Source organism: Rhea americana, unplaced genomic scaffold (assembly GCF_003343005.1).
Source record: "Rhea americana isolate MKP2758 unplaced genomic scaffold, rheAme1 scaffold_511, whole genome shotgun sequence".
Taxonomy (NCBI): Eukaryota; Metazoa; Chordata; class Aves; order Rheiformes; family Rheidae; genus Rhea; species Rhea americana.
This window is the reverse complement of record NW_028186659.1, coordinates 66,383-75,125: the sequence shown is the minus strand read 5'-3', so window position 1 is coordinate 75,125 and position 8,743 is coordinate 66,383. Positions and strand designations below refer to the sequence as shown.

Below are 8,743 nucleotides of genomic sequence, written 5' to 3'. Positions count from 1 at the left end.
TGGTTTTGCTGTGGGAAGAAGGGCATTGATTTTTTTGCCTCTGGAACTGTGCAGGCATATTTCATGTTTGATGCTCTGGCAATATCTGCTTCTTGTGTGTGTGTTTTTGTCTGCAGGAGATTTGCTTCCTGTAATGAAGGAGGGGGAGAAGAGGTTCTGGGAAATATTTTTTCAAATATAGATACTTGTTTTAAAGATGATTTTATGCGTGGATTCTGATATGCAATATTATGGCCATCAGAGGCATATCATCATGGGAAGGGGAATGCTACAGCAGAGACTGTACAAAAAAAGAGCCTTCATTTGCAGAAAGCTAATGTGGTCAGAGACTTTGCCAGTTGTTTTTAATTTTGGTTGCACTAGACAAACACCAAGTAAACCTGAGCCCTTGAAAAGTGGTTTTCTAACAYTGCTGTTGTTGCTGTGGTATCTTTATTGTAGTAAATTTGTAACTATTTCCCTGGATGAGTGACCTTGTTGGATAAAGCAGATGTCACAAGCATTCCCCTCAGAGCAGGTGCAATAGTATCTGAGGGCTTGGATGACTCTCACAGCTTCTTCATGTGTTTTGCATGGCTGCTGGTCTTATTACATCAACTTTACGGAGGTAGTTTTATGATCAGTAGGTTCCGGTATATGTGCTAGTTTCAGGGTGCCATTTTTTAATGTCAGCTGTGGCGTCTAGAAAGCTGATAGTGTAGGAATAATCTTGGACTGAGTAGTGAAGAGGAGAGAGTGCTCACTGAAATGTGGTAGTACTTGATGAGGGAGTGCTGGATTTTCTGAGCTGTCTGTATTTGATAGAAATGTCACCTATGTGTCCTATATACAGGACTGGCTTGGTGGTGTGATGTTTTTTCAGTTTGGCTTGTGAAGAAGTTGGTATGTCAGAGCATTAAAGAGAAAGGTGATTTCCTTTTCCCATTTACAGTTAAAAAGTCTGAAGAAGCAAGCTGGATGCTTGCTGCATGATGTAGCAGAAACTAAAATTTCATATGTTCCCCTCCTCCCCCCCCCAAAAAAAAAAATGACTGGATAAATTCATTGGAGAAAAAAATAATCCTTTGAGGGCTGTTAATTACAAAGCCCCGACTGTGGGTCAGAAAGTGCCAAGGAGAGTATTCTGGGGCGGCATCACTGTCCGCTTATTGGAGTTTAGTTTTTCTTAGGCTTTGTCTATTCACYACTCCTCGAGGCAGGATATCAATCTGACTCAGTCCTGCCATTTCTCTGATCTCTTCTGGAGAAAATGAGGGGTTTTCCTCCCTTTTCTTGCAAGCCCCAACTGGAACATACATGTTTTTATTTGCTTTCTAGATGGTTTGGCTGCAGCACTGCTGTGGCAGGCCCAGGCCTACACCCYGGGACTGAAACGCAGCAGCAGCAAGCTCTGATTTAGACAGAGATGCCGCTCCTCCACGGCTCAGCTTTATTTATCACTTCTCTAGTGTAGCCAAGACCCCAAAAAAGAGCAGCACAGACCCTGGCTGCAGCACCAGTAGAGAAACACCGCAGCGACCCTCAAAAGGGCAGCAGTTCTGTGTGGAGGAAACCCTGCGCTTGCCCCGAGGCTGGCCGGGGAGATCGTTGTCCCCTGAGGGACTCAGCGCCTCTTTTTGTTGTTGTTGTTGTTTTTTATTTTTACTTCTAGCGCCCGCGCGCGGGCCGCCTGGCGGCAGAGGCCGGGCCGGGCCGCTGCTCGGTGGCGCCCCGGGGAGCCGGGGGGGTGTCTCGGCGGGCCGGGCCGGGCCGGGGGCAGCGCGGGAGGGCCAGGCCCAGCGCCCTCCCCCTCCTCCAGGCATCACTATGAGATGCCAGAGCCCTAATCAACGCCAGCCGCGGCTCGCGGCCCTGCCCAGGGAGCCCGGCCCCGCCGGCAGCGGCGGCTCCTCCTCCTCCGCCGCCGCCGCCGCCTCTCCGCCAGCAGCCAGTCGGGCCTGACACCCGGGCCCGGCTGCGGAGTGCTGTCGGGGGCGCCGAGCGCGGGGCGGGCAGGCCGCGGCGGCGGCGGCGGCGGCGGGGGGGAGGGAGGGGAGCGGAGGGGACGAGCCGCCCTCCCGGCTCCGCCGCGTCACATGCCGTGACGGGATTTGTACCCCGGCCCCTCCCGAGCGGCGACGACGACGACGCGGGAGCCCCGCCGCTCCCCGCCGCGGGACGGCTCGGCGCGGCGATGGCACCATGAGGGGCGGCCCCGCCAGGTAAGCGGCCGTTGCGGCCGTTGCCGGCCCGCCCCAGCTCGCGGGAGGAAGGCGGGGGTGGGGGAGGGGCGGGGCGCTCGCGCCGCGGGGCGTAGTGAAGGGGCGGCGGGCGGGGGCTCCGCGCCGCGGGCAGGTGAGAGCGCGGCGGCCCCGCCGGGCCGGGCGGTAACGGGGTGCCTTACCCTCCGGTAGGGCAGGCAGGGGCGGTTGTGCTCTTTAGTGTACTGGAAATAAACGGCTTGTAAAGGAACTGGCAGGTCTGGCTTTCTTTCCTTTTTGTTGAGGTGACTCCCCCCACCCCGCCGCCTTTTCATTTTTGGTGCATGGTGTTTATTGTGGATTTTTTTTTCTTCTTAAAGCAGCTGTAACTTGAGCTCTCTCCCCCCACCCCCCCGCTGCCCCCTGAGAAAGGGGTTTGAAGAATGACTGCTTGTTGAAATGTATTATTGGAGGCGGGGGGGGGGGGACGTGGTGGGGGAATCTATAGCGCTCACGTTTCACATTCTTTAGCAACCTTCTCTTAAGTGTGAAGGACACACGCGCACACACACACTCACACACTCCATGCACAGAGGTTTCCAACAGCCCAAGCCTGAGCTGAGCTACCCCTGGGGGACTGATGCCTCTCAGCACCCTGCCTCGCTGCTGGGAGCAGGCCTGGCTGCTGCTGGTGGTGCTGGCCTGCCCTCGCAGGGGAGCAGGCAGGCGATGTTGGGCTGGGGGCAGCTTCTGTACGGTAAGGCAGGGAAACTGGCCGTTGAAAGCTGTGCAAAGCACTGGATGAGATCTTTTATTTTCCCCTGGAGTTTTCCATATGTTGCCACTCATCCTTTTGCATGGATTTCTGTCGGTCGGGCAGCTACAGGGTGTCTCTGTGTTCAGCCGCCTTTAACCTCCATTTGCATCTTCATGTTTTTTGTGGTGGACAAAGAGTTAATGCTCTGTAGTCCTGTGTACTGCTTCCCACCTCCTTTCCTTCCCTTACTCCCCCCCTCCCTCCCCCCCCCCCCCCCCCCCCCCCCCCCCCGGGCTTATGAATCAAGATGTTGTGACCCATCTGAATGTTTAGAAGAATAAAAAGTTGGATTTTTCTCTAATCTTYTGATTTATCCTTTGAAAGCACCACCCAGGTTTTGAACTGCTATTCGCCAGCCAAAAGGCTGCTGGCAGCAGGCTGCCCCCACCCCCTTCCCGATGGTGGGACTTGGCCACCCGGACCGTGAACTTGAAGTTGTTGACAACAGGGGTGTGCGCACATGTGCGACGCGTTCCGGGAGTGGAGTCGCAGCGGCAGAGGTTTATGTTTGGAAACTCCTGTTGGGAGCAAGGACGGTGGTGTCGCAAGACCCACCGTGGTGTAAAAATACTCCCACGGAGCTTGTTTCGGAAGCCTTTTCTCATCGTTTTAAAACATCTCCCCTCGTTTCCTTAGGTGGGAGTGCCGAGAGTGGCATTGGGAGCATGTGGCTGGGCGGGGTGGCTTGAGGAGAGGTCATGCAGAGTTTGTGGGGAGGAGGAGGGGACCCTGGGGAGCTGGGCTGGCGGGCCAGGAGGGGCCTGGAAGCAGCTGGCGAAGAGCAAGTGTGGAGAGGGGAGGGCTGAAGGTCGGGAGAGGGGACCGAGGGAAGGCACAAGTGATGGGGACGGAGAAGGACTGCAGGAAGCCTGGGCAAGGGGCTAGGCCCAGTGAAAGCTTGTGGGTGTTCTCCTCTTGGCTCTTTTATGTGAACAGCATAGATACTGCTGCTGAAGGGAACACGTATACGGGGCTTTCTTTTTTTCTTTTTTTTTTTTTCTTTGAATTTTATTTTTGGCTTGTGACCCTAGCTGCTGTGATACAAAAATAATCCTCTCCCGGGCACAGCTAGCATCTTTCTTGATATGCCAAGTGGCTGCCTGTCTTAAGTCTTAATGGAGGTGCCCATTAACCCTGGCTCTGTCCAACTGGGAGTTTCCCTGGGAGGAAGTCTTCCCTTGAACAGTTAGGTGGGCTTGTGGGGGCAGAGAGGAAGTCACAGTTCCCTTTTTAGGGGGAGATGCTAAGCTGGCTTTGATGGGCTTAAATCTCTTTTCTTTAAATCAAAATTAGAAATAAATAAATAAGCTGAGAGGTGAGGAGGAGCCGCCACCTTCTGCCCTCTGTTTGGCACTTCTGAGGTGGTACCATTTGTGTTCTGGTGCTGGGACAGGACTCTCATTCAAGCAACAGGAACTGATTGTGCATCAGGGAAAGCAGTAGGAAGAGGGGAAACAGAGTGCATAGCGCCTTCCCTTACAGCTAATGTAATCCTGGAYGTTTCATTGCTCCTTTCAGTGCAGGCTGTGGGAAGAGGGGTGTGTGTGAATGGGGAAGATACTACTGTCAACCTCAGGTGTTCAAAGACTGAGAGTCTTCTCTCAGCCCACCTAGTCAGCATTTTTGAAGAGTGGTATTAGGGTCCTTGTTGAGTGTGCTTCAGGATGGACCGGGTTTTCAAGTTCGTGCGTGCTATTGTGCAGACTTGGACCTTGAGATTATCTTTTGGTGAAAGCTGTGAACCTCATGTAGTGTGGCTTCAGTTAAAGTAGCATATACTGCAAACTTGGGGCAAAACTGAGAGAGCCTCCCCCCTTTCCCCTCAATGGAAAGGAGATTTGGAGTGAAAAATAGTTTGTGTCTCTCCCTTCTCTTTCAGAAATATACTGTACATTATTATTAACTGAATCATCAGGTGCAATTTATTTCAAGTATTTTTAAGCTATTATGGATTTGATGTGTTTTGCTGGCCACTTGCTCACTGGAAATTGTAAGACCATCTTGCTCAGATTTGCTCTGACTGGACTGGCAAAGGTAGTAGGGAAGTTTCCTTGCTGTGGCACTTTCAGATTACAGCAGAGTAGAAGCATCTTAACAGGACAGGACAGCTGCCACAGAACATCCTCTCCGCAGAAGCAGTGTGGGAGCAACAGAAACTATCCAACTCCATCTTTCTGTAAAGCCGTTGCTGAAAGGGGTAAGCTGGTGACAGATATGATTGAGAGTGGGAAAGACTGGAATATTTTGGTTACCTGTGCTTTGTACAACCTGGAAAGGGAGTATGCAAAGCTCTTGTCCATCTGCCAAGCTTGTGCTGACGGCCATGCTGCCTTCCTTTAAAGGACTGGGGTTACTTTTGACTATCTGAGCTGTGCTTGCTGAGAAATGTAGTAAAGGATCTGATGCATGGTGTGTGGGGGGCAAAACCCTGTTAAAAGTCGCATTGTCATGTCAGGGGCGCACAGCTTCAGAAATGATTATTAGAGTCTGAAGACCAGGCCAGAATTGTGTAATGACACTGAGTAAAAGATAAAAGGTTTTATATCCCATAAACTTGGTTTTTGCTTCAGGGTGAACTGCAAAGCTTTTGAAAATGTGTGAGGAGTTTGATGGCTCTCCAGTAAGTACAAATAGGCGCAAACATCAATCACTTGAAACAAGTCCTTTCAAATAAAAACAAACCCAGATGCAGACTCTAGACAGGTAAGTGAAAGAAGAGCTAGTTACTATTTTTTCTTTGTGTGTGTGTATATACATATATCACGTTTAAACCTGCATATATGATTTTGAGTGACCCAGCTGCTTCAGCAGTTTATTCAAAACAGCTTTGCAGTTCACCTTGAAAATCACTTCCCGACATATGGTTATATTATTTCTCTATGCCACATTTTTATGCTAATTATCAAGACCATTTGCTTTAAGATAGGTGTTTTTAATTTCATAGCCTTGTCTGCCTCCACTGCTTGATCCTGCCCTGGAGTCAAGAGGCTATGTCTGTTCATTCTCCATAGAAACAGGCTGTGGTTTACATATTTCAATTTAATTAAATAGCAGCTATCAAATTCTAGGCATCTTATATGTTCCTTATATACAAAAAAAAAAAAAAATCAGTGGATCAGTCCCTAAAAGAGATCTCCTAAACTCACAAATAAAATTCTCAGCCTGAGCCACTCATGTCTTTTTCAGTCCATCCCCTCTGGAAGAGTTTAGGAGAGGGAAGAGTTCTGTGGCCTGTCCTGAAGTTCAGCAGGTTGGGGCCAGGGGATTAGGGAAGTGGCAGGTGATTTCCGAGCTCCCAGAACGTTGCTGGTGGTGTCAGGCTGTCTGGTCAAACCACAGGACTTCTTGTTCAAGCCCGTCAGATCACCTCTCCCTTTCTGTCCTTGCACAGCTGTTGAGTAGGTTTTGAATTGACAGGTAGGATGCAAGTGTTTCAGGTCTTGGTTGGTTAGCATCAATACCGCAGACCTTGTCTGGAAAAGGGAGTGCGGGTTGCATGTTGTGTGTGTGGAGTCCTGCTTGTTGGGGCTGGTGCTTTTTGCAGCAGATGCAACTTCTGAGCAGTTTTCCCAGATAGCGGGAGGTTATGATGTTACTGCAGGATTGAGTGACAAGGGCACAAATACATGTACAAATATCTGTGGGCACAAACATCTGTACTTACTGCAATGAAAATGCCGAAAATGGCAGTTTTGTTATAAATGTTTTAATGTTTTTGTGCTTATCAGCATTTATCAGCTTTTCCTATGCAAGAGGTTTTACAAGTCTGAGTCCTTTTCGTGCCTTTTTTTTTTTTTTTTTTTTTTTTTTGCATGCATGACATAGCTTTTGGTTTTAAACTAGTCACAGTACAGAAGCCCGGAGTGCCCTGTTGGTTTAAGCATGCTTGGTATTTATATGCAGGCTAGAAATAAAGGCCTTAATCCTTAATTGGTTTTCCAAGTACTGTGATTGGACAAATGCTACTTTGTGTTAGTTGGGGATGAGGAGACATAAGGGCAATGACAGGCAGTTGTTGGCTAGAGAGGGAAAGTGTCAAGAAAGGACCTTTGGGGACCAGAGCCAAGTAAGGTAGATAGAGGAATAATGTGGGAGCATGGTGAATTTACTAACCTATAGGTGTTAGGTGTAACAGTAAAAGGACAGAATAGAACCTATGCAGTTAATGAGCTGCCAAAATTTGCACTTCTTTTTGTCTTCAATGCCAACATGCCAATTCTTCATAGAATTATTTTTTCTTTGAAGGGACTAGTTGGATGACTCAGCCTTTAGATTACCTGGATGCCTGTGTTTTTCTCTAGTAGAAGCTGGGCCTCCTTGAGCCATGTAACTAGATTTAGGTACTACTTCTGAGCTGTGCTAATGTGCAGAAGATGAAAAACTGGTCTTGCATTTTTATTAAACTTTAAGGAGCAGTTATCAGAAGAGTGCCTGTACAAAACTGCACCATTTTTTTTCCTGGTGTTGCTACTCCCAGTGCTTTTTCCAAAGTCACAGGTGGTGATTTTAACAGACTTAGGTTTTTACTCCTCTTAGCCTTGCCAAAGCTTGTGTGGCTATGACTGAAGAAGTTGGATTCTGTCTTGGCTTGCTTATCTTCATTGATAAAATTATGTACAGAGTTCTAGCTGCAGATTCTTGATGCATGAACTAGGAAGACCCTTTCTGAGTTTGAGAGGTTAGCGGTTAAGCATGCATTTGCTATTTTTTTTTAAGCATATTTGTTCTGTGGGATGCTGAGATGTAGATCTGAAATCTCTTGTGTTCTTCCTAGTAAAAACAGAACAAAACCAAGCAAAAGCCCAAAGCAAGCTTTTTTGTGTTACTGTATTTAAGTGGATGCATTAAAGGAATTTATGTCTGGCTGGTAACATCCTTAATTCTTTATTACTAGTATTACTAGCATACAGTCATGATCTGTGTTCCTAAAGAGTTCATCTGTTCCTCTTGCTAATCCAGCTTTGAAGTAGACCTCGTTGATATTAGTAGCATCAGACTTAATTTCTTATAGGCTGTATCCTCATCTATAAAATAGAGGGAATACTTCATACAAGCAGCTGTGAAGTTGCATTTATTGTCTGTAAATTGCTTTTAGTAATTGAGCAGAGGAGGTGCAGAGAATAAAGACAGTACAGTAATACGCTTTTTTTTTTTTAAATTGAAGAGAACTGCATTATTTTCTTCATCTGATTGTGTAGAAGCAGATAGGGGAAAGAAAAATGCTTTAATTGTTGAATTTGTAATGAAAACAGACATTTCTGAGCATAGTGATGAAGGCAGCCATCTTGCTTGAGAAGTGGTATCGTTGATAGCAGCAAAGTCCAATTTAAAAATAGGCACAATTGTTACTGGAAATCATGTGGTACCACTTGTACTTTTGTCTGGTTTGGGTCTGCTCTATTTTGATGTCACTCTTTACCAGCATGACTGCCTTCATCATCCAGTTCAGAAATGCTGTTGATAGGTAGAGCCTAAAAACAGGTAAAATGCAGTATTTTAAGATCGCTGACAGACTCATCTATTGCAAGCTTTTCAGCTAGTCTTATTCTTTTGTGCTGTCTGGTACACTTGTCTGGTGAAACCATAGCTTTGTGCAAATAGGGAAGGATTTTCTTGCTCTTATGGAACCAGTCCAACCATTTTGCTCCCTTTAAGAGGAGAGGTCAAGCCTTGCTCATGGCTCTGCAGCTGTGTTCCTTGCCTTATGCCCACTCTGGTGCTAAATGGATTCAGTTTGTTAAACTTT

The 8,743-nt window shown here is 47.7% G+C and overlaps 1 long non-coding RNA gene across 2 annotated transcripts in view; it reads left to right on the top strand.

Moving 5' to 3' along the window:
- The first annotated feature begins 1,892 nt into the window (after window positions 1-1,892).
- Window positions 1,893-8,743, top strand: part of LOC146588441 (uncharacterized) — a 72,556-nt gene continuing 65,705 nt past the window's right edge. For both annotated transcript variants that reach the window (XR_014897422.1, XR_014897421.1), the window contains exon 1: window positions 1,893-2,201. This is a non-coding gene — a long non-coding RNA (uncharacterized LOC146588441). The remainder of the gene's footprint in view (window positions 2,202-8,743) is intronic.